Genomic DNA, 21,423 nt, shown 5'->3' on the forward strand with positions numbered 1-21,423 from the left:
GATTGTGGTGATGTAGAGAGTCCATTGCAGTCCTTCTCCCCACCAGGTAAGGGGCAGCAGGGCATTCACAGCAGAGCAGGAGTCCAGCAAATCCAGCAGAGTAACAGTCCTTTCAGCAGCACAGCAGTTCTTCCTGGCAGTATCTCCTTGGATCCAGAGCTTAATGATTCGGTGGTGTGAGGGGTCCAGTACTTATACCCAGTTGTGCTTTTGATGTGGTGGAGACTTCAAAGAGGCCTTTTGAATACACAAGGTCCATGCCCTTCCTTCCCTGGCTTCAAACTCACTACAGGGGGGTATGCAACTCTTTGTGTGGGGACAGGCACAGACCTAACCAAGTACAAGTGTCAACTCCTACCACCTAGACCAGGAAGACCCATAGGTCTGATGATGGGCCATCACGATGCGAATGTCAAACTTCACCTCCCTTTGTGTGTGAATGCTAGAGGGAATGTACAATGCTCAGCTGTCACCCACCCCAGATGTGTATTCAGAGACTGGCAGAGGCACAAAATGGTGATAGTAAGAAAATGCCAACTTTCTTAAAGTTGAGAAAAAAGGAGGAAACCTGATACCTTTATCAATTTTATAGCTAAAGATCAAACGTATTCCTTTTAGTGTGATCAGGTTATTTATTTAACCTTTCTATTTATATATATATATATATATATATATATATATATATATATATATATATTCATATATTTTTTCATAGAAGTTCAAATGTGAAAAAGAAAGCACGCATTCATTCCAGAGTTTGTACAATAACCAATAAAGCATTTAACAATTACAGAAAACATCTTAAACAACCAACATTGAAAATGTGACGTCACTACATAACGCAAATAACATGCATATTCTTACACAATTGCATAATTTGCCAAATAGGCAACCCTTGAAGCTACCAACTCATCAAACTCAAGGAAATTCTAAACTCAGGGAACACATTTGTGCGTACGACAGGGGGGGATTATTATTACATTGCCCTCAATCAGAACGCATATTAATTCACAATTCCTCAGTGTAACTGATTGCCAATGCGTTTCGAATCCCAGCCGAAAAGTACGGCGGCTCTCATCAGGGCTTCTTAATTATGGATGCTGGTGTGGTCTAGAAAATGATGCAAACACAAATGTTTCATTAATTGCTTTACTGTCAGTGCTCCCACCGAACTGTCAATTCCGTACTTCTAAAAAATGTATTTACACAAACCGAATTACCTGATGGGAAATATGATCACCATCGTTAATGTTCTCAATGGGTCGTGAAGAAGTTTTAAATGAATCCTGTTTGAAAGAAAAACACTTTTCAATATCTCAAGATCTGCAACAGTTGCTTAAATGTGGCTCAGTTTCCCTTCTAACGCGTTCCTGCAAGGATACACTATTACTCCTACTTGTGTCCTTTATTGGTTGATTTACGAAAATGCCAGACGGCTTCAGATAATATCTGGAAGTTTGAAAAAACATATTTAAAGTGTGCCTATCTTTGATAAGACAAAATGCTAAAAAAAAAATTAAACCGCTCAAGGTTAAAGCTATGAAACTCGTACCTGCAACGGAGCAGTGATGTAAAATACTCTATGGTAATTAGACACTCACTTTAAATTGGATTAATCGGACTATTGCTTCCTCTCCTCATGGCCAGCAAGGCTGCATGTGAGGCAGAGGAGGGGCATTTCCTGATAGAACTCATCATGCACGCCAATGTGCAATGATTCCTGGACAATGTAGTGTACAAGAAGCAGCCAATGGCAATGTCGCTTATTTGTGGTTTATTTGTGCTAACATTTTGGAGACCTCCTCCTTCATGTTAGCCGTTACTTTGTCAGACAACCGGTACATTTTATTTTTCACAGGTCTGCGGTCACTGATTCTATATAATGGGTGCACATGTATGGAGCCCTAGGGTAAGTGCGAGGAGCGAGGCAAACTGCAGGCCCCGCTGAAAACAGTACCGTATCTAAGTATTTGTCAATGTCGAAGCGCAACTACAGCTGTTCCAAGTCACGCAGTCAGGTCCTGCGTTGTCGTCAAACCCCTTTACGATGAAGACACTGCATTGTCGATGAGCCTTGCAGTCGGATCCTGCGTCATCAGTAAACCCCTTAGGATGAAGGTACTGTGTCATCGTCTAGCTGCGCTGTGGAGAATCTAAAGGGGCTCCGCGTCAACATTGAAGGGATTGCGCTGGTTTTTTAAGGAAACTGCTGCAGAACCCCTTTGGAAGGACCAGGATTGGATTTGCAACTCTCGGTAGGGCATGACTTACAGCTGGCAGAATCCAGCATCTGAAGTAGAGTTCAATGAAGTCTTTGAAGTCCCAGAGACTTCAGAAAAGGAGGCATGACCGCAATCCCTTCAAGTCACTTGGTTTTGGGGATGTGTAGAGATGGGTCCAGTCTTCACCTTCCGGCAAGGGTTAGCAGTGCAGGCACAGCAGAGCATGAGTCCAGCAAATCCAGCAGAGTGACAGTCCTTTCAGCAGCACAGCAGTCCTTCTTCCTGGCAGTGTGTCCTCAGGTCCTTAGTGTACTGAACTGGTGGTGTCATGAGACAAGTACTTATACCTTTGAAGTAGGGGAGACTTCAAAGAGGCCTTTGAAAGGCACAATGTCTTGCCCTTCCTGCCCAGGTTACAGACTCGCTACAGGGGGGTATGCAGCTCTTTTTGTGGGGACAGGCACAACCCTATTCAGGTGCAAGTGTCCTCCTCCTCCTTCCCACCTAGCCCAGGAAGACCAATTAGCCTGGTGCTGAGCCATGAGGATGTGAAGCTAACACCTCACCCCTTTTGGTGCGTGACTGTCTAGGAGAAACGACAGTATAAGAATTGGCTTGGTAGTTTGGTCTGCCCTGTTCCCATGATGCACTGGGCCAGGGTCAGACTAATTTGCATATAGCCAAGTTCTGAGCTGGGATGGTGCAGTGAGCTGAAAAACGGTGATGGATAAAGCCCTGATCTTTGGACTGGGTAAGAGTGGTCTGCTTAATTCAGACACTCTGTTCATCACCACCCCCTTTTCTGAATCATTTTTGTCCACCATAAGCGTGGAAGGGTATACTCAGATGTGAGTCCCTAGCTCATTGCACCATCAGGATTCAAGCAAGCCGGGCCGAAGACGGCTGAAATGCCAGAAACCGGTCCCCGGTAGCTTGTTTCCTTCCCAGTATAAGAATTGGCTTGGTAGTTTGGTCTGCCCTGTTCCCATGATGCACTGGGCCAGGGTCAGACTAATTTGCATATAGCCAAGTTCTGAGCTGGGATGGTGCAGTGAGCTAAAAAACGGTGATGGATAAAGCCCTGATCTTTGGACTGGGTAAGAGTGGTCTGCTTAATTCAGACACTCTGTTCATCACCACCCCCTTTTCTGAATCATTTTTGTCCACCATAAGCGTGGAAGGGTATACTCAGATGTGAGTCCCTAGCTCATTGCACCATCAGGATTCAAGCAAGCCGGGCCGAAGACGGCTGAAATGCCAGAAACCCGTCCCCGGTAGCTTGTTTCCTTCCCAGTATAAGAATTGGCTTGGTAGTTTGGTCTGCCCTGTCCCCATGATGCACTGGGCCAGGGTCAGACTAATTTGCATATGGCTAAGTTCTGAGCTGGGATGGTGCAGTGAGCTAAAAAACGGTGATGGATAAAGCCCTGATCTTTGGACTGGGTAAGAGTGGTCTGCTTAATTCAGACACTCTGTTCATCACCACCCCCTTTTCTGAATCATTTTTGTCCACCGTAAGCGTGGAAGGGTATACTCAGATGTGAGTCCCTAGCTCATTGCACCATCAGGATTCAAGCAAGCCGGGCCGAAGACGGCTGAAATGCCAGAAACCGGTCCCCGGTAGCTTGTTTCCTTCCCAGTATAAGAATTGGCTTGGTAGTTTGGTCTGCCCTGTTCCCATGATGCACTGGGCCAGGGTCAGACTAATTTGCATATAGCCAAGTTCTGAGCTGGGATGGTGCAGTGAGCAAAAAAACGGTGATGGATCAAGCCCTGATCTTTGGACTGGGTAAGAGTGGTCTGCTTAATTCAGACACTCTGTTCATCACCACCCCCTTTTCTGAATCATTTTTGTCCACCATAAGCGTGGAAGGGTATACTCAGATGTGAGTCCCTAGCTCATTGCACCATCAGGATTCAAGCAAGCCGGGCCGAAGACGGCTGAAATGCCAGAAACCGGTCCCCGGTAGCTTGTTTCCTTCCCAGTATAAGAATTGGCTTGGTAGTTTGGTCTGCCCTGTTCCCATGATGCACTGGGCCAGGGTCAGACTAATTTGCATATAGACCAGTTCTGAGCTGGGATGGTGCAGTGAGCTAAAAAACGGTGATGGATAAAGCCCTGATCTTTGGACTGGGTAAGAGTGGTATGCTTAATTCAGACACTCTGTTCATCACCACCCCCTTTTCTGAATCATTTTTGTCCACCATAAGCGTGGAAGGGTATACTCAGATGTGAGTCCCTAGCTCATTGCACCATCAGGATTCAAGCAAGCCGGGCCGAAGACGGTTGAAATGCCAGAAACCGGTCCCCGGTAGCTTGTTTCCTTCCCAGTATAAGAATTGGCTTGGTAGTTTGGTCTGCCCTGACCAATTAAATATGCAAATTGTGGATAAACCAGTGTTACCATGTTGTAGGGACAGAGCACATGCACTTAAGCACTGGTCAGCTGTGGTAAAGTTCCCAGACTCCAAGAGCCAGCAAAAATGAAGTCAGCAACACAAGTCAGAAAGCAAAACAGTTAGGCCAAACCACGCCAAGGATGTCCGGTCCAACAATCGTCTTGGCAAATAAATTACCAACACTATTGTCTGATCGAATGGAGATTGCTGAGTGAGAGCTAGTGGCTTTCATATATTAAATCATTTTTAAATACTTAGAGGTCACAAAGGTTTTATGGTCTTCTGCTGGCTATGTAGACTTACAGTTACTGAAAGTTGAATAAAAACTTCACTGCTCAGCATTTGTGCACTTAACATACTGAAAAGTCTTGCAACCTTTACCCACATCCTGCTTCCATGGACTTTTAATTCATTGATTTAATCACAAAGCACACGATTACCAAAGTAATGCTTCTCTGTTTTCCAGTCAGATGAAGGAGCAACTTATTAAAAACTGTGAATCTGAAGGTCGACCTTGAAAAGTTTATGAAAGGAGCGTTGGTTACTAGCAAAGTGAAGTGTTCAGTCTAGCCACTTTCAGCACAGTCGACAATGAATGGCCACCTGCACTGTAATTAAGTATGGCCATCTCGAATAATGGCTTACATTTGCTCTGTACTCAGTCTGAGATACGGGAAAGCTACAAGTTCACATCGTTTTTCAGAATTTTGCCTTTTTGGTCCAGAAGTAGGGTTGAACAGTAATTATTTTAGATCACTGGGATCAGCACTAGGGTTTTCAACAAAGGGTATGACTGTGGCTTGTTTATTTAGCTAATTAGTGACAAACAAAGGTCAGGAAGAGATTAATATTATGGCAGAAGTTTCAGGCCACAGGGTTTAGTGATTTACACACGTTTATTTGAGTGCTCGGTCACAAGAGTAGCCTTATTTAATGAATGCAAGCCTTTTAATGATGTCCTCCTTAGTGAAGAAAGTAAAATGGTGTAAGTGAATGCCAGACGCAGCTATGATTTGACGGGCTAGTGGGGATGTTTTTTTACCAGTTGATTGCTAAGCATGCAGCAGTTAAAAAAATTAATTTGGAGGTGTTTGGGCAGAGCAGACTCTTTCACAATAATAGAGGATTGGGCAGAGAAAATGTGTCTTATAGATTGGCAGTTCAGATAGATATGGATTTGATTAAGAGGTCATGATTTTTCTGCCAGAAGTGCTTTTTTTGTTTTTTTCGGTCTTGCCTACACAGCACATGCACTTTGCTGCAAGACGTATGGATTACAACCTGCCCACAGAATACCGTTTTGTTTTCACTGTCACTCTTTTTTTGCAGTATTTTGATTTCTTGGCTCCTATAGGCTTACCTTCCTTTTTTATTTTACTTCCTCCCTGGAGCATGGACCAAGTACATGAGTTATTCTTCATCTTTGTTCTTCCTCATCTTTTTTGCAATACACTATTTTTTTAATTTTATAAGCCTTTTGGTATTATTCCTGTCCGTGCAATGTTCTCTCTCACTTTTAACACATGCATGTGAAATCTTCCTTATGTTGCTTTTACCCTATCTGCCATCTCTGTTGATGCTTTAGTTACTTGCACACACACAACTGTACTACTCTGCCTTGCCCAACTCGACTCAGTGCTGCTCTACTCAGTGCTGCTCTACTCAGCGCCGCTCTACTGAGTGACGCTCTGCTGTACACCCGGCCACTCTACTATACGCCACTCTACGCCTCTCCACTCCATACCACTCCATTCACCCACTGTAAGTCATGCCACTGTTAGCCACTCTACGCCACTCTACTCTCCACCAATTCACTACATTCCATTCAATCCCACTCCCACCGTTCTACTGCACTCCACACAATGCTACTCTTCGCCACTCTGTGCCTTGTTACTCTTCTCTACGCTACTTCAATCCCCTGTATTTCACTTCCTCTCTGCTAATCTACTCTAAGCTACTCTGCGCTCCTCCGCTCTGCGCTCCTCCACTCAGCGCCCCACCACTCTGCGCCCCTCCACACACCTTCTATATGCCACTCCCCTCTATGCCACTGTCCTCTACACCACTAACATTTAGCCAAGCTGAACAGCAGCAGCACTACTCTGCAACATGGCTAAAAGACTTTGGCTAACCATAAATAGCTCTCACATCCTTGAGAAAAATCCGAGAAAAATCCTTGAACAAGGTAGATCGGGCGCAGTTATGTTTATTATTATTATTATTATAACTTTATTTCGGTCTATTTAGACCATAAAAGTACATAAAACAAATTTGTAAAACATTGCCATCCGGATCATGGCATTTGTATATCTTTAACACAGTGGTGGGCGGAAAATATCACAATTACCCAAATTCATCCTCTATTTATAATTAAAAGGGGTTAATTCCTAATACAACAAATACAATATATATATTTTTTTTAATCACGAAAAAACTGTACATTAAGAAGTAAAATATTTCAACACACATCTCAATATTACTATTCGACAATGACATATAATATCTAATTGCTCCACAGATTTTTAAGAGGTTCTAAACCATTCATCACTAGGTTCTTTTTCTAATTTTTAGAGTAAATGAGAAACCAATTATGTCCATTATTTACTAGAATTTTATACTACAGATTTTACAATTTCAATCCATTTTTAGCTCTAATATACATCACATTGCAGAGGAATCTAGATGCACAAAAAACACCAATTGCGAGGTATCAGATCTTAATAAATGCTCTGCCTGTCTGCAATGTCTTCATTTTAAAATATTGCAGAGTGGTTTGATCCATCTTTTTCTCGGATAGTCATAGAAGGGGCAGAAGAATAAAATATGTATATCATCTTCCTTGACTTGAGAAACATTTGTCAGAATCTTTGTCATTGGAGCTACAACCCCATTTGGATTTCTTGTCATTTGTTTGTAAAGCCCCATTTCTAAATTTCAGGTACAGTGATTTGGCAATTTGTGGGCATACCTCGTCCATCAGTGGTTCCAATTGGGAAGTATCTTTTAACAAGAGAAATGAAGTGGACAGAGATCCTAGACTAGTATTGTGTCGAAGGTTGGAACTTATGTAATTCCAAAATGATAATTTTACAGCCTTACTACATGCCCTAGTCAAATCTGAAGGATTATCCCAATAGTGTGATAGTCCTATTTTTTTAAACCAGATCGACACGTGTTGAAACCAAGGGATTCCCTTTAAAAGACCAAAACGCATTATCTCTTGTAAACCCTTTTTATAATGAACGAGCTCAACAGTTGACCAAATTCTTACCCAAAATAGAAGGGGGTGTAGTACAGCATGAATATCAGTGCGTTTTAAATTGAGATCAAGAATTACCGGAAGCATTGGGGTTCAATTAGGTAAAGATAGTAACTTACGAATACATTTATTTTCTCCAATTTCGAAGTTACGTTTACAGTACGGATCCCAACGTTCTGCCCCATACAAGGAGGCTGACTGGGCCTTGAATTTAAAAACCTCAATGGCAGGAGAAACAGCCCTAGAGGTACTCCCTCCATGCTTCTTTGTAATGGGAGTACAGTTTTGGAGTAGAATTAATCTATTTTTCTCCAGTTGCGGTTTCCAGCACAATTTAGAGTCCAAAGTGATGCCTAGATAATTAAAACTGTTCACATATTCTAGTCTTTGACCATTTAACTCTAGATTCTTTTTAAAAGCCTTATTTGGACATATATTTAGTCTAACTGGGATTGACCTCAAGTCCCTTCTTAGTACAGTACAGGTAATTTAGCATGTTTTGGAGGCCGCTGGGGGTTTGTGAAATTAGAATTGTATCATCTGCAAAAAGTAATGCCGGTATCACTTCCCCGTCCAGCTTGGGAGAATCATTTTTACATTCTTTCAGGGAACAAGGTATATTGTTTACATACAGTGTGAACAAGGTAGGTGCCAGAACACAACCTTTTCGCACACCTCGATTCACATATATTTCCCTTGTTAGTTCTCCCCTTGGGCCCCATCTCACTTTCGCATAATTTCCCTCATGCAATCTGATTATCTGTACAAGCAATTCGATTGGGACCCCCAAGTCTTTCAGGCAGCCCCAAAGACTGCTCCTGGGTACCAAACCGAACGCAGCCCTCAAATCCACAAAGGCAATATATAGAGTACCTTGCCTTAGCGTTATGTATTTCCAGAATAGGCTTGAGAATCTGAAGATCTGGTTGATGGTGCTGGTCTTCTTTCTAAACCCTCCTTGGAATTTTGTCAGTAAGCCAACCTCTTCTATCCAAGACAGTAGACGAAGCAATTATATGCCTAGCAAATACTTTCTGTGGAATATCACAGACTAATGGGGCGATAATTCGCCGGGTCAAGTCTGTTTCCTTTTAAAAATTGTGACTGTTTCCACCCCCTTTCGCGTATTTGGTATTGTTTCAAAGTTTACTATCGCGTTATAAAGCTGGTTTATATAAGGACCCCAGATATTCCAATCTTGTTTTAAGAGATCACCAGGTATTTTATCCGGGCCTGGTGCTTTACCAGATTTGACTGTTTCCAAGATTAAGATCGTTTCTTGTAATGTAAAATTCAGCTTCGCTGCCTTTGCTATATTAATCATATCCTCTGTTACATTAAAACTATTGCCGATGGATTCGGAATAAAGTGCAGAGAAATGATCCACCAAAGTGTTTTCATCAAGAAATAAGTCTCTTTGCATTCTGCCTGACCTATTATCTTTGGCCAACAGATTCCAGAACCCAGCCTGATCCTTGGTCTTAGCCGCACGTATTAGGTCAGCCCAAATCTCCTCATCCCATGTTCTTTTTGCATTTTCAAGTGTCTGTCTGTAGTTGCGTCTTTTACCCCTTGTATTATCTATGTCCTTGCCCTGAATAGCTTTAATTAACTCTTGCGTCGCAGTTTGGCAATCTTTATTATACCATGGTTTGCCAAGGCCACTCCTTTCAGTTGTTTCTGGCTTCCTTTCTTTAGGCATTTTGCTTTATACAGGGCCTAAAGCATCTACCAGCCTACCATGCAGGTCTGTCATCTTTATTTGATGTATTTCATTTTCTATAAAAGATTCAATAGCATCTGCAAAGATTAAATGGATGCTGGCCATTGCTTTTTTGTTCCCAAGAAAGTGTGGCCATTTTACCGCTCGATTGTTCCTCCTTAGTATAATTTCAACATCTAATCTGCCAATGTCTGGGTCACTAGGTAAGACTATCGAGAAAAAGTCTGGTGAGACCGTCAAACTCAAAGGTCGATGGTCACTCTCTATTCTGTCATCTATTTTGAGGTCAATCAAATGGCTTCAACATCCCAGTGACACTAAGATGTAATCTATTTAACTGCGTGAGCTGCCTCTATGAAACGTATGGGCTTTGGGTCTCAGATGGAAGACGCCCATTACAAGCTCTGAGGCTATGGGCCATTGTTAACCTTAATAGTTGGGTCACAGCTACTGTGCTCTTAGCCTCTTTATTGCTATCCAACTCTGGAATATTATACGCTTGGTCTTCGGCCTCCAGCAAGTTACCAAATCCCAGTACAGGCTCAAAATTACAGTTAAAGCCCCCTACTAAGATATTGGGACTATTCCCCAGTGAGTCAAGGAGGAGGTCCAACTGGCTAATCACAGATGACTCACAATGTGCAGGGTAGGGTCTGTTATAAATATTGAAGAGATATACAACCCTGCCATCTTTAGCCATTAGTTTTAAGCCGAATATGTCTTGGGATGGAACATCCAGTGGGACAATAGTGATCTCTAAGGAGACTCTGATCCAAGTCACCAATCCCCCAGACTGTCTACCTTTTACTGAAGCAGTCGCCCCAACCCAATACATTTTGTATCCAACTGTATGGGGTATGTCTAGGAACAAGTCTCTTGCAAGAATATAATATCATGAGCCTCTATGTATTCATTCCAACTTGGATCCATCATGTTCCTTTTTTAAACCTGCAATATTCCAAGATGTAATATGCAGGTCCAGTATATTGCTGGGATCCCTAGACCCCAATGGTCCGTTGCCTAACATTCCAGAATTTAGATTTGGATCAAAGATATCTAGTACATAAGAAGGGGGGGGTTCGGTGTTTGCCACACAATGGTCACCAAAAATTCCTACCATCACCGTGGCAGGCACTTCAACCACTTCAACCACAGAATCCCTTTGGCCGTGTGATTGGTAGCGCACCGCCATCCGAAGCTCAGATACGGGGCTCCTATCCATACAGTCCACCTTTCCGTACATTATTGGTGTTGCTGAACCAGGAGGTGTAGACTTTGGATGTCAATCCAGATCATCAAGAGTGGATAAAACCTCAAAGGAGTTATTCAACTCCACCCTGGAGTTGGGATAGATTGCATAACCTCTCTCCATTGGTCTGTAAAAATATCCCAGCGTAAGAACACTGATGCTAGTATGCCCCAGATCGGTCATGTCTTTTGTTTCTTGGATTGCCCTAAAATTTACTACCACACAATTCCCGCTGATGTTTTTCCTAGATTCACCAAGCCAAACTACCCTGCATACCATCAAACTATCAGCTTGTCTCAGTGGGTTAAATTGCCTAAACTTTGCAAGCCAATGAATCACCTTGTTTTTCAGGTTTAACCAGTTTTCCTTTTGATCTCTCCTAAGTACTGGTACCCCTGCTAATATTATTGTGTAAGGACATGATGCAGGTGGAAGCTTAAGAACATCTCCATTGGGTGTTATATCTGTACCTCTTGGCTGTATAATATGGGTTTATCAACCAGGGCACCACATCTATCACCTACTGGGTTGTCGCATGCATTTCCTCCTGATTTCTGAGGGGTTAAGTACTAGCTCCTACCTCAGTCATCGTTGAATCTACACTATTTGTTGCCAGAAGTACTCTATTTTCTGCTACAGACTTGTTATTTAAGCTGAGGCTAGTCCTAACCTGATCGTGGCGAATGATTATCTCAGGTTCAAGTGGGATCGACCTGTGCTCTAAGTCCCCCGATAGTCATTGCCATAGGGCTCTGTCTGTGTAGACATACTTTTCACAGCGACTCTATTGGATTCTAAACTAATTTTTTATTTCCCTGTTTGTACCGAACCCCCAGCAGGCCTTGCCCTAGTTTTCCTAGGAGCTTAAGTTTTCTTATTTACACACTTAATATCCATTTTATTTTTTACCAGTGTCTGGTTATGATTTCTTAATCTGGTTCCGATTGGTAAGCTTGTTATATAATTTGATTCTGTGGTCAAGGACATATTTGAACAATCAAGGGACAAATCATCCTCATTCCTGGTGTCTTGGGATGCCCAGTATGGAATTAGTGGTGTCCCAGAGAGCCTAGGTGAGCTTCTCTGGATCTGTATTTGTTCGAGGGACAATCTCCTCTCGGCAATTTGGATCTCCTGATTCAAAAGAGATTCTGCCCTAAGGATGAAGCATCCAAAGTGCCAGCAAGCCCCTTGCGTTTACTCATATTTTTTCCCCTTTAATATAATTATATGGAAGATGAACAGTAAACTACAGCAAAAGAGTACAATGGAAGACGGAGTCCAATTATTTCTAATAATTAAATGTTGCCAACTGTCCAGTAACGATTTAGAAAAGGGGGTGGTGATGAACAGAGTGTCTGAGTTAAACAGACCACTCTTACCCAGTCCAAAGATCAGGGCTTGATCCATCACCGTTATTTATCTCACTGCCCCATCCCAGCTCAGAACCTGGCTATATGCAAATCAGTCTGTCCCTGGCCCAGTGCATCATGGGAACAGGGCAGACTAAACTACCAAGCCAATTCTTCACCAGAACGGAGACAAGCTACTGTCCAGTAACAACAGTGTCCGTGTATCAGATGGGTGGCCCAGTCCAGTCTGTCGGTCTATGACTGGCGCGGACGGGCCCGCCCTTGGCCCGAGCTGTTTTCCAACACGACAAAAGCGCGACACTGGGGGATGTGGTCCCCCTCCAAGTCCTGGCGTGCTAGCTGGTAATGGCACCCAACGATAGTCCCTCTCGGGGTCAACACCCCGCCCGGCGACAGGTCAGCAGCAAATGTCACAAGGTAAGGCAGCAAACTGGAAAAAACGGTCCCGCAGTTATGTTATTGAATCTCAGCGCAGCTTTTGATACTGTATCCCACCCCATTCTTCTACAAATGTTGAGGAGGCTGGCTAACGGGCACAGGGCCGCAATGTCTTGCCTCTTTCCTACAGAAGCTATTCAAAATCCTATCTTGTGAAGCATGGGGTGCCTTAGGGGTCCTTGCTAAGCCAGAAGCTATTCAATCTGTATGTTTGTCCTCTGGCAGAGATTATATATGTACACTGGTTTTCAGTGGTGTTATATGCAGAAGACACGCAGATTGTCATTTTGCTTACACCGGACACAATAGCAGTCTCTAACTAGCTGATTGTTGGCCTAAACGAAGGTAGTAGAATTGATGTCAGTTAGTTGCCTGAAACTAAAGGGGGACATAACTGAAGTACTAGTTGTCTGAAACAACTTTGTTTGTTGGAGGGAATTGCACCGGCCACTTTTTAGGGGTCCGTCCAGTACCTAAATCAGCTGTAAAAATTTGGGGATTTGTATTGAATAGTACTCTTTCCTTGGAGGTGCAGGCTAGGAAGCTAGCCGCAAGTTGCTTTGGTCTATTAAGGATGCTTAGGAAAAAGTTAGATATACTACCTTGCTCTATGAAGAGAGTGGTGCTGCAAGGAGTAGTGTTATCACAATTGGACTATGTTAGTTTGCTTTCCCTTGGTTGTTCTCAGTTTATCATCAGAAAATTACAAGTAACCAAGATGGCCGCATAGTCTCCCGGCTCCGCTGACCTCCGTCCTACGCTCGCTTATCCTGTCAAATATCCTGATCTCCTGCCCCGGATTCGTGTGAGTGAACTAGTCGGCACCCCGATGGTGTGACCACAGAATTTTTCTGATGTTCTGGGGTGAAGTAACGTCGAAAATGTTTTGAGGCCTAACCCAGACTGGAAGCCGGGGTCTCGATTGCTGGTCTACCCGGGTCCAAAGTGAACAACGGGCTGAGGAGAGTGGTTGGATCCGGTCCTTGGAACTTTTGAAAATTTCTCTGGACTACTTTGCAACCATCTGCTGCCTGGTGCTGTACCTGAGGTGAGGTGAGGTGACGGGTGGCGCGCGGTGCTGCGTCGCGGGGGGCCCCGGCCCGGAGGCTCGGCACTAGCACCGCTGGTGCCCCGGGGCGGGGGTCCCGCCGCACGTTGCTGCGTGCTGCTGGCCCGTCCCTCACGGCTTGATTCTGCTCCGGCGTATCCTGCCCCGTAGAGGGCGCCTCTCCGTGGGGATTGTTATGCCTGCGGACATATGGAACTTGGCGGAACAGACGCCATGTGGCCCTTCCTTGCGGATGGTAATGGCGGAACTTGCGGCGCTTCGCACGACGATGAGGGCCCAGGTCAATCGTTTGCTGTCGGCAGCAGATGGGATCATAGGACCGGCAGCAAGCCCTGACTTGAATTTTGGTACCCGGCAGCCGACTTGCCTCCTGTTGGGCGCCCTAGTGGCGCGTTTGGACCCGGTGCTGGAAGCTGTGCCTGCCCCCGAAGAAATGGAACTCATCGTGTGTGCTGAGATTGGTGACTCTCTTACGTTTTCGGAAACATCGGTCCTACAGTTATCGGAACATTTCACTGCTTCCCCCATTCTGGACACTGTTGGCCCACACTATAATTTGGATCGGAACGAGTCGCATCCCCTCCCCAATCGGTCTCCCAACATGGTGGATGTCACGATGTTTGTTTTCGGAGACTGGGAGGGACATCGTTTGTGCAAACCGTGTGCGTTGGGATCTGCTATTCCTCTCCCATTTGCTGGCCCAAGCTTCGGCTGCTACTGTGTGACTTTTGACTTTCCGGGGATGGGGCTTTACTTATCCGAGGGACTCGGCAACTTTGATAGACGGGCCAAGGCTGAGATTGTGGGTTGAATCGTTTACGATGGATCTATTGGTAACGGGACTGCCTCATTAACAGACGGTTCCGGGGCGAGGGGTTTATGGTTCCCCCCGGGGTATTTTTGTATGGTGGACAACTTTATTCGTGCTGGCTTAGGGGGGCCCCCTTTGTTAGGGCGGGGGGGAGAGACCGGGAGCGCAGAGACTCTCGCCCTCCTCCACTTCCCCGTTGGGTGGGGTTTCCTTTCTTTTTCCTTTTTCTCTGTTCTTCTATATTTCGGGTTTGGTTCTCGGGCGAAAGGCACACTGCTGTGGGGGGGGGGGGCCGTACTCATCTGCAGGGTTGCAGGGTGGGGGGTTGGGGGAGGGGGGAGGGGATTTTTCGTTTTTATTTGGTTTCTATGGCCTTTTTTCTCTTCTCTTCTCTTTCTTTGTGGGTTTCCTTTGGTATCCATCACAGCTTTTTCATCTGTGCCTCAATTTTCGTGGTGTTCTCTGGGTCTTAGGGCAGGTGACTAGCAGGCGCGAATTGACCGTAATATTCCTTCATATCCTGAACCACCTGTTTCAGCGCCATTGATTTGACCGATTACTGTTTACTGTTGGCATGCATACTATTCTGCCTGCCATTTTTCGCTGCTGGGAAATTGTTCGGCACCTGATCCTTCCACCTTATATTATAAAATGAAAACCTTTTATATCCTGTTTTTCTAATTGTGCTATTTAGTGACCAAGAGTACGCTAGTGTGGTGATTCTGCTCCCTGAGGTGCTGCATGTGATTTAAACTTTGCTCTCTGCTAATCTAACTGCTTAGCGGCCAACCCCCCGGGTTGTAGGCCCATACTTGTATTTGGTTGAAATGTCAATAAAGGTTTTCAAAAAAAAAAGAAAAAAAAGAAAATTACAAGTGATACGAAATGCAGCTGCATGGATGCTGTTGAAGTTACGTAAACACTACTCCGTTTCTAATGCATTGGCTTCTCTACATTGGTTGTCTTGTCTCTTAAAAGGATACTGTTCAAGGCTCTTTGTATAGCCTATCACACTTTGCATAATAAGAGCCCTGAGCTTCTACAACACTTGGTATGTCCTTTAAATTCCAAATAGATTACTTTCCGCTGCCTTATGACTACTAAACATTCTTAAGATCAAAAGAGATGGGAGTCGAGGATGATCTTTTGCTTATTTGGTTCCCAACCTATGGAACTCGCTGCCTGTAGCATGACGAAAGATGGCTTAAGATTTAGAAAGCAGCTAAAGACCTTGCTGTTCACTAAAAGTGTTGATGGCACTGAGACTGGTATGGTGTGTTAGCGCTGGAAGGCCCTTTAGGTAGCCATGCACTCTAGAAATGCTAAGAATAAAATAGAATACGCGAGACCTATAGGTTTTGCCAATGCTTTTTTAATGGGCTGATTTCATAGAACCATGTTCAGATAGGCACTAAAGAGCAGATGGTTGAGCTCTGTTGAAGGTTAAAGCTTTCAAAGGCAGCAGTAAATCAGGAGCCATTTGAATGGAAAATACTTGTATTAGGATCGTCAGTTAAGGACAGGTTGAAACAGAAGAAGTTAAGTGCTTTGATCACTTCCCCCATCTTTCCACCCTTAACTTAATATATAGATTTATTCTAATAAACTTGGTATTTTTCGTTTTTCATAATTCAAAGACAAATGAATCCCCACATATAATGAAATCATGCTCTGCACACATTTATTGACGATCACCTTATTTTTTAGATTGGTGTCCCTGGTAAGACCGAATGAATGCCATTTGCTTCTGCCTGTCAGAATATCTATGCTTTAGTTTCAATATTCTCAGTATCCTTTTGCCCATCAGCTGCATTGTATGTAGTTCAACGGTTTCTATGCCACACTGTCGAATTGTGTTAAAATGCCTAAATTTTAAGGAAAGTGAATTAATGTGGTGTTGGAAAGTCACTGTTTAAAGATAATCATGTAAAAGAAACCTCTGCTATAGTAGTTGATTTCGTGCTTTTAGTTGTCTTGCCATTCATTTAAAGAGATTAAAATGTTCATCATATATTGCCTTCTTTTAAAATACATTTGCAATCAGGTTTATGTACCCAATACGTTTAAATTTGACAAAAAATTACAGATTACAAATGTGTTGTCGTCGAAGTAAAGCAAGTGGTACAATCCATAAATTGACCTTAATTTTCCTTCTTTTTCTTTGCCAGGTGTACTCAGTCAATTTGAAACATTGGTGTTGATGGCTGGAGTAGTTCATCTATCGTGTTGGATACAAACACACCCTGTTGTTTTAACTAGATTGACATATGTGATTACTGCAGTTGTATTATGATGCCTATTCTTGTCATGTGCCTATATTTGAAGCGTCCCTAGAGTCTACATTTTGAAAAAATAAAATGACAAAAAGAAGTTATTAATTAGAAATTAGGTAAACGTAAAAATAAAAATATCCTAAATGTCCTAAAAATATGCATGCCCCACAGTGGCCTATAAGAAAAGAGTTTGTTGTAAATGTATGTTCTTATTTGGAAGAAGACATCACACCTGCCATTGAAACCATCTTTCAAGTAAATGGGATGGCAATTTTCATTTGTCACCTGTGACAAACTCATCGCTAACTTTGCTCTTTTTTAATACTCCAAAAATGTCAACCAGTCACTGGTGGGTGTGAAAGATTTGTTAACATATTTGCAAATACTCTGGCTGGATCTTGTTAGTTTCTGTATATTTGCAAACACCAGCATGTAAAGTTATATTGATTTGCAAATCTAAATCAGGAGCTAAAAGTCTTCTCTGTGTGCATTTTTGGGGCTGTGGCACAACACTTTTGAACTTAGTTTAAGCTTTTTACTTTGTTTCATCCTACTGGCTACAGTTATGCTGATTTGTTCTGAGGCATCCTTTTAAGAGGCTAATTCCGCAATAGTTTCAGTGGATGTTGTGTGCTATCATCCATCTTTCCATCCTTCTACCACTGCCCACAAAGCTTTATCTTTTAAATCAGTGGACACTACCTCTAGACATCTAAGGACTATTCAACCGCACTACCTAGTTAATTCCCCTCATTTGACAAACCTGCTGCCCACCTCCATAGGTCACCTGTCTATGACCCTAAATACTGTACTAATACAAGAACATAGAGACAAAGTCACAGCCAATACAATTAATTAATTTCAAATGTAAAGTTCTGTGAAACTTTGCAGACGCTGTAGTAAAAATTCAGTTCTTTATTATTCTGCCAATTCTTCTCATAAAATACAACCATGAGTCAAAATAGAGGGTTAATACAATTATATTGTCCTGACACAGACAATGGAATCTTCGTCAGTTTAGTTGAAAACATATATAATTGACTGGGACACAAAAGCTCTGAGCATTTGTTTGAGATGCGAATTGACTCTCATAATGAAATATTAAGGTAGACATCTAAATTGTATGTCTCCATTTTATATACATTGATATACATCATCAAGCTGTGATGCATAATCAGTCGTACAAAAAAGGACAGGTAGGACATGCTTGACGAGAATCCCTTGACTGATTGTGAGATGTTTGATGGATTTCAGCATATTTACCATATTTCTACCTAGTAAAAGCCAGTTTTGTCTAGCTCAAGACTCAAGAGCCTAGCCAGGGCTTTTCTGTAGCATCAGTGTTGCACTGTGATTTCCCATCCATCCCCATGTCTGTGTTTAAGAAGATTAAACAAAATATGGTGTTCCTTTGTAACCTGTGGCCTTGTCACTTATGTATCGCCAATACAATGTGATATTGAGCAGTGCAGCACTGATCAACGTGAGGTTTGTTCTTTGTAAATCCTAGTTGTGTATTAGCAGGACGCTCCTAGTTTAGAACCGTTATGTTGCCATTCCATTCCACTATAGTTGATATCCTTTGTTTGTTAGCAGAGTCACAAACATTAAAAAAACAATCATTACAGCTTCAAGTTTACCACTGCTTGGCTCTTTCATCAAGTTGATGAAGGTGGAAATTAAGCGCATATGTGGACTAACGGTTGCAGTTTATAATTTGTTATTGAAACCCTGCGGCCTATCAATGTTGTATTACTCTCATGCTGACCGTACAGCACTCTCTCTGGATGCATTGCCTCTTTTAGTTGCAGCACTTTGTGTTCGTATTAAAATAGGCTTCCTAGAGTATCAGGTCATTTTCTTTCTGATGTTACAGTGTATTCACTGGTTGGCCTTATTATGGTGCATGATTAATTTATAGAATCATTTTAAATTTTTTTTATACATTCTATATGACAATTAATATGTATGTCATTGTTAGAGAAAGCGTTTGCTATATGTATTTTTTATGAAAAGGGCTGTGGATTAGACTTGTTCTTCGCTTTAATGTCCGCTTCTTACCATTTAGACTAATTCCTGTTGTGAGCACAACTCTGTAAGCATTTTCGATATAGAACCATCTTGCTTCGTATACTGAAATAATCTAAATGCTGTTTAACTTCCAACATTCAAAACTTTCAACTCTGCATTTTGTTGAACGTATGATTCAAAAGGATTTCTCTTGGCTTTTACCTCCATAAACGTAATTAAGTGTATATTATAGTTGCCTTACAGAAAAAAAATCCCTCCTATACTAGGAAATTTGATTTTCACCGTTTAGGATATATAAAAGAACCAACATGGCATGTGAAGATTGATTGTCGTGCAGAGAATGTGGATCCACTTTTGGGAAATCGTGTGGTATTTTCTTTCTGTTATTTTTTCTGCTTTAGAATCCGTGTTGAGCACTAGAATAGTCCTAATATGGCCTCGATCGAGGTGGCATGTAAAATATTGAATTGCTTAATTATTTGTCCCTGTGGGATATATTTATAAAATGCATAAATAAATTGCAAAAAGCCTTAAGAATGTTAATGGCTTGGTGAAGCTAAATGACAGAAAGCAAGTTTGATAACTTTTAGATCCCATTGTACAGCATTAGAAATACTGTACCTTAATGGAGTTGTTGGTTAGGTGTATGTTTTGTCTGTATTGAGATATACCAAAAGACTGCCACGTTCCTCCTGTCTTTTATTGATTTAACATTTGGTTGTTATTTATTTAATTTTATTGTGTGTTACTAGATGCACCTTGTGACTTAATGCACAAAATCGAAGCCTGTTAACAAGGCAATGCCATATTCAAATTTCAGTGTTTTGACGAAATACACATACAGTTGAACTGCGTGTACAGAAAGAATTCAGAATATGCAACAAAGGAATGGAACATGATAGTGTTATTTTCAAGTGTTGACACTTAAATTAAAGTAGAATCATATGCCCATTTGGTTTGGAAGGAGTTGCATCTTGCTACGGCTTGCATAAATGTTGTTTCTTGTTATTTGTACCACATATGGGTTATTTTGAAATTATTCTGATTAAAATACAGAGCTTGATTTTGAGTACAGTAACTAGATTTAACTCATTTGGCTCTTGATGGCCACAGGCCACTTTGCCTCAAACTCCTACTTTTCTAATGACCCAAACAAATTCTGTAATTCTCTTCCGAGCAACGTTTCAGAATAACTCTTCAAGGAAGTTTGGGACACCAACAGAAACAAAATATTCTAGGTTTGAACCACAGAACAAATTTTAGAGTATATTGGCAATCCTGTTTGCCATCGGTAATTAAAGTATTATCAATTATTTAGTAACTGTTACTTAAACACCAGTTATTCTGCTATGCAAATGTATGCGTTGCCTAAAACAACATCTTTGATCATAATAATTATGTTGGCTTGATTTGCGTGAGACTGTTTTTCCTGATATGTTTTGGGTTGTAAATAGCCTGTATAGTGCATTGAATTTCACAATTTACTTTTTTTAATTTTTATTTTATTCCTTGTATTAAAAGAAGCAGAAATCCCGATGTATATGAAAGTGCATAATAAATATATTTGCTTTTCAGCAGTTGTACTATTTTCTTTGGGTGTTTGTTTGCAGTTGCTTTCACACTCTTTTGTGTTGCTCTACCAAAGTAGTTTGATTACATTTCTTAATTTTACAGGCTATCTCTTCAATTATTTTGTTCCTGCTCCATCCTAGTAAACCATAGGCTACCTGAAATAACTGTGAATATCGTTTTTTTAAGGTAAAGCACTATATGAAAGGGACCCCATCCAAAACAGTTTGATGCTCGGAGATACTAACAACTTCTGTTGGCATAGTCCATCCAGCAACATATTGCTGAACAATATAAGCAAACTTCAGGTTGGCAATTAAAACATTGAAATCTAGTTTTGCTGTTTTCTTATGATGTAATATCTCATTTGCTACCCTGCCATGTTGAGTAGCCTTCAGCCATTTTGTATGTTTATTTTAAACTATGTGCATGAGTTCTCATCCCTCTGAGGTACTGTGCCTCATTTGTAAGCATGAGACTGGCCCGTTTCCCCACTGGCAAAAGTCCCTCAAGTGCACTGTCTGTGTCCAACATTGGAATCAACTTGAATCAAAATATTAATATAATGAGTTATTTAATTTGGATCATCATAATCCAACGCAACAGTCTAATTGAATTTCATGTCCAGGTTCCGAGGACGATACCCCACTGCACGCCAAATAAATCAGTATATTTTTTCATAAAAAAGCATTTGAATTTCAGATTACCCCACGTAGTGCGGGGTCCATAACCCATTGATTCATTCTCTATTCTAACCAGGATCGCAGCACCTGGCATCACAATGTCATAGGATGAAATATCTAACCTTACTGACAAACGTGCGGACACATTTATGTTCACGGACAATAAGGCATAAAGGATTTACTCACTCATCGCCCAAATTGGAACGACAACCACCAGCTCCGGGTCGGTCCAGAGCAACATTAAACAACTGTTGTACCTAACTAAAAGGTAGATCAACCAACAGCTACATGCCAGCACACTCATCCCATATCATCGTGTGCAA

The 21,423-nt window shown here is 42.0% G+C and overlaps 1 protein-coding gene across 1 annotated transcript in view; it reads left to right on the forward strand.

Annotated features, from left to right (window-relative positions):
• The window catches only part of ANKRD50 (ankyrin repeat domain 50), a 146,980-nt gene extending 126,558 nt beyond the window's left edge, over window positions 1-20,422 (forward strand). The window contains exon 5 of the mRNA XM_086962186.1: window positions 16,713-20,422. The gene's annotated coding sequence lies outside the window, so the exon portion shown is untranslated. The remainder of the gene's footprint in view (window positions 1-16,712) is intronic.
• Window positions 20,423-21,423: the final 1,001 nt, after the last annotated feature.

The sequence above is a fragment of the Lissotriton vulgaris genome, chromosome 3_1 (genome assembly GCF_964263255.1).
Source record: "Lissotriton vulgaris chromosome 3_1, aLisVul1.2, whole genome shotgun sequence".
NCBI lineage: Eukaryota > Metazoa > Chordata > Amphibia > Caudata > Salamandridae > Lissotriton > Lissotriton vulgaris.